The sequence below is a fragment of the Miscanthus floridulus genome, chromosome 10, assembly GCF_019320115.1.
Source record: "Miscanthus floridulus cultivar M001 chromosome 10, ASM1932011v1, whole genome shotgun sequence".
Classification (NCBI taxonomy): Eukaryota; Viridiplantae; Streptophyta; class Magnoliopsida; order Poales; family Poaceae; genus Miscanthus; species Miscanthus floridulus.
In genome coordinates, this window is record NC_089589.1 from 84382093 (window position 1) to 84387252 (window position 5160).

Consider the following 5160-nt stretch of genomic DNA (forward strand, 5'->3'; position numbering starts at 1 on the left):
CCCCACAAAGATCTCCCTTAGGTTCACCCAACCCTGGATGGCGTCGGATAGAAGGTGCTCCAACCACGCTTGTGTCGAATTGGTGTGGAACAGTGGAAGGTTGCGAATAATGAAGCTATCATTATCTACACCACCGGCTTGATAGGCAAGCCAATAGTCTTCAAGCCAAAGTTTAGGGTTTGTCTCCCTGGAGTACTTAGGGATGTTGGTAGGTTGTTGATACCTTGGTGGGAACACAGCGTTGAGGATGTGCCAGCCAAAGGCCTGAGGGCCTAGTAGGCCGGGGCTTGGGCTCCAGTCCTCGCCGCTATCGTAGCGTCTACTGTGTCGAGGATGATAGCCATGGTAGGCTCCTTCCCTTGTGTCACCGTAGGTACATCTGCGGCGTCGATGGTGCTGCGTGCATCACGGTTGTGGCTGGGCGAGGTGGAGCCAGCCCTTGGGGGTCAAGCAAGGCGGAGCCAGCCCTCCAAGGTCAGGCGAGGCAAAACCAATCCTCGAGGGTTGGGTGAGGCAGAGCCAGTCCTCGGGGGTTAGGCAAGGCAGAGCTAGCCCCTGGGGGTCGAGCGATGCAGAACCAATCCTCGGGGGTCAAGCGAGGCGGAACCAATCTTCCGTTGTTTGGGCAAGAAGCGTAGTAGCATTCTTGTCTGACCAGAAGCATCAACGTTCGATGTTATTAGTTCCACCTTATTAGGTACCCTGGTATTAGGTCCTCGACACTTGTCAAGAATACAGTACTAGCAGTCTTGTCCTGTAATGAAGAGTAGGAAAGTGCTAGAATGACTAGTATCCCTATTGCTTCTGAATACTGGTTTGTATAGTTGGAATTGAAGGAATAGTAGAGCAGTTTTACAGGCGAGTCTAGCTATTGTAGCCAGGTGTCCTTCCTCCTACCTACTACTTATTATTCAAATGGAATGGAATGCAAAGACAACTACTTATTAAGGAACGAATGAAATTTTCCTTATCTACTTCTCTACTTAACTTATCTCTCCATGGAATAGGAGAGCTATGCTTGTAAAGTTTTTCTAGTTAGCTACACCCAAGCTAGCTACTTTCAATTTTACTTCATTTTTCAATTATTTGCTCATATTTTAGCAAATCTATCTCCTTTACATCTTTTTGTAACAAGATATCATATAGTCTAGAATTCAACCTCAACCCCTTGCAGAAGACTTCATCTTTTGCCACACCCCAACCAAAAGAGAAACTCTCATCCTCAATTCATTCCTCTAGGTACAATGAAGAAATAACTCTTGGCCCCATTGTATTGTTTTCAAGGACCCATTTTCTAGTACAAGAAAACAACCACTCATGACTGAGGCTCCTAAAGAGGAGAGCAAGCTCACCATTCATTTACTTACCTACAATGGTACTTCCATGGAGATACGATCCTACAATGACTCCTTCCTTGGAAAGCAATTCGAACTTGGTACTCCAAAGCAATGAAACCAAAGGGAAAGACTTCTACTCACTAGATCAAAGAAAAGGTAATATCCTCTAGAAAGGCAAACCACATTCAAAGACAGGCTTTCTATTTCGCATTCTCTGGCGACAAGCCAACTAGAAGCAAATGGGATTAGAATTGTTGATATCCTTGGTACTGTCAAGTGTGGATTTCATGAGTTACTGTGATTGCATAGCGGATTTCACATCTCCACAACCACATATGCTTTGCATACATTATTGCTCTATGAGAATCAAAGTTACCTCTCTAGCTATCTTTCATCAAAAGAGAGGCATGGGCTATGAAGAAGAGAGAGAGAGAGAATAAAGAGCAAAAAGCTCTAGTGTTCAAAAAAAGAGAGTGAAAAAGAAAAGTAGCCACACCCTCTCAAAAAAGAAGCTAGATGAGGGAAACTTCTCAAAGGAGTACCACTTCCACCAAATATACCACACATATGCACACCTTGATCAATTAGTATGATTTGTTGCTCCTTGTGATTCAAGTGTTTGACTTAGCAATATATTCAATTCAACTCGGCTATGCTTTTATCCCCTACCTTGAGCTCCACATAAGCTTTAGGATAGATGTTAAGGCTAAGATCCATGGCCTTAGTGAGGTTTCAAACACCATTGAGAGACTTGAGTGTACCATCTGAGGAACTTAGGTGAGTTTTCTTTTCAAAATCTATTGAAAACCTCCAAGAAGTTTGAACTAAACCAAAGTAGGGAAAAAGTATCTATCTAGCTACACAATCTTACAATTACTTATGTCAAGGTGAAAGCTATAAGTCCCACATTGCTAAGACTGATGATGGATTTCCATGTGATAACATTTTCAATGCAAGAGATAGTATTTGTTTGTATATAAGTTTTTGCAGGGCGTTACATAGTAGCAACTCCTAATCCAACACCTATGCCATGCTAAACCCACATCTTTGCTCAGAATGAGCAAAGGGGTAGCTTGGGGGAGCTTGTTGATGGTCACTAACACCTATTTTGACCATCAACATTCCACCCAAAAGCATGATGAAGTGAGATAAAACATCATTACACACTACTAGAAATATCCACTTCTATGACGAAAATCTTAATGATGAATCCGAAACCATAGGTACACGTGACACGTAAACCGTCATTAGTGATGAAACTCAAACCCCCTGTATCTATGATGAAAACGGGTATCGTCATAAAAAAGTCACCGAACAACACAGGGTTTCATCATAGATCACTAGTGTGACTATTCCTACTCGTCTGTGACGATCTTATTTAGAACTATGACAAACAGAGATTCATCATTGAACTAATTACTGATCTGTGATGAACAATATTTTATCTGTAATGTTGGCACTTCATCATAGATCTCCACACGGTACCTTCTCCATCCATCATGTACCTATAGGACCGGCAATTACTCATCTATGATGCTTCCAATTCATCATAAAAGTCTCCACTCGATCCTTTCTCCATCCGACCTGTGGGACTCAATGACTTACTTATCATGTGTACTTGTGGGACCCAATGGATTATGTGTCACTTGTGCTTGTGGACCCTTCTCCATCCGACTTCTGGGACCCGATGACACCTTTCTCCATCTCCATCTGACCTATGGGACCCGATGGCACCTTTCTCCATCTCCATCTGACCTATGGGACCCAACGGTTTATGTGTCATGTGTACCTATGGGACCATCCAACCTTTGGGACCTGACGGCTTACATGTCATGTGTACCTATGGGAGCTTTCTCCATCTCCATCTGGCCTGTGGGACCCGACAGCTTGCGTGTCACTTGCTACCACTAGGGTTTAATAAATTCAAACTCAAAAAAATCATGAGACCTAGGAGTCGAACCTGAGACCCAGAGCAAGGAAGAGACCATCTTCACCATTGCGCTAGACACCTGGCTGTGTTGACATGTCTTTGGAGTAGTATATGTTCTCTATGTGGACAGGTTGACTTATATATTGGATATATCCCCTACAAGTGGAAACAAATCTATGCCCGTTGGACTTGCGATGGCGGCGGCAGCAATAGAGGATCCCTAGTATGCTATGGTGGCTTAGGCATCCTTTTGGAGGCTAGGCGGTGGGTCTTCCTAGTGGAGCACAGCGGCATTGGTGTCCATGTCCATCATGTGCCATGATAGAGTCAACATATCTGATCTGAATGTCTCCTTCTCGCCTTTTCCTATTTGCTTCATAGTTTTGGTCCTTGCTTGAACATGAGGTATACAAGAAACATTGTAGCATTCCAAATCTAGTTAGGCCAATGATGATGAAAAGAACTAGGAGGTGGCATTGGTTGGTTTTCTACTGGCTCGTGTCACATGCAAATCTATCTAGGCAAACAAACAGGCCTTTCTCTTCTGCCTTAAACTATTTTTTCTATCCAGTGCTTGCTTGATTCTACATTTTTGTTTCATATGCTGTAGTGCCACCAGTGAGTCCTTATGGAATTTTGAACTTGTAACATACATTTCTATGCCAATGATGTCTACATGGTTGTTGGATGTATTAGGATGCAACCCATATGTTTGCTTTCTGTGTCTTCTCCTTGTTGACAACCAAATTATCCATTTGGTTCCAAACAAGATGAAGGCATCGAAAGCAAATCAATGCTTTGTGTCCATCATTCACATGATTGAGGCCACTAATTAATGTCTAAGTTGCACATGTTGCTACTGATGCCAATGATGATCACTACCACTTATTCACTGACATTCTACTTGTCAAAACTGAGGCAGCATATTTGGGTTGTGCAGATTTGAGAAGAGTCATCCCTGCTATATTATGTTCGATGGCCATGAGCCAGGAGTTTACTACAACTAGCCTAACTACCATAGACAAGTTCATAGGTTTCATGGTGCTTGTTATAAAAAGTATAACTCCTATGTAGAAGGAATTGCTGCCTTCAAGTCAAGAACCAACTCAAATCCATCCTTAGCTCATGATGTTGACTTCTATCTTCAAAACCCAACAGCTGCTCCATCCTCTTTGTCCTTCAAAACTATTGTAATTATAGTCCTCATAATCTTTGTCTGTCTCCTATGGAAGAAGCTCTGAGCTTGTGTACTGATTGTAAGTGTAATGGTTATACTTGATTTAGCTAGAATTGTAATGGTTATAGCTCCATTAACTGCTAATCTAGTTTGAGTTATATATATCTATGTGGTGCTAGTCTAAATTTAGATGAGGTTGTACCATGAAAATTGTTAATTGTTGTTAAAGTTGCACTTTGGTATGAGTTGTGGACTTCACTGATGGATCTTTGTTGGATTATTTTCTTCCTCAGTGATCTCATTACTGAGCAAGATCTCATCCTACTACATGCACACTGACGAAATGGAGGAGGCCCTCAACAAGAGGAACGCACTGGCTAGCCTCATGGATGATGTCTTTGTTGACATCCTTCACTACCTTGCCACCCACTCCTTGTTTGGCTACAAATGTGTCTGTCGCTCCTAGAAATGTCTCATCTCGGACAACCATAAGCTGATGCCCTAGACTGTGGCTGATTTCTTCTACGATGGAATCTACGGCCAACGAATCTTCACCAGCATCACCGGTGTTTACCCCTCCTTGTCCTTCTTGCCCTTCACCATGAATAATGTAGCTATCTCAGATTGCTGCATGGCCTCATCCTATGCTGGTGCCTTGGGGCTGATGGATACCACTATGTCGTCTGCAATCCGGCAACCCAAAAGTTGAAGGTATT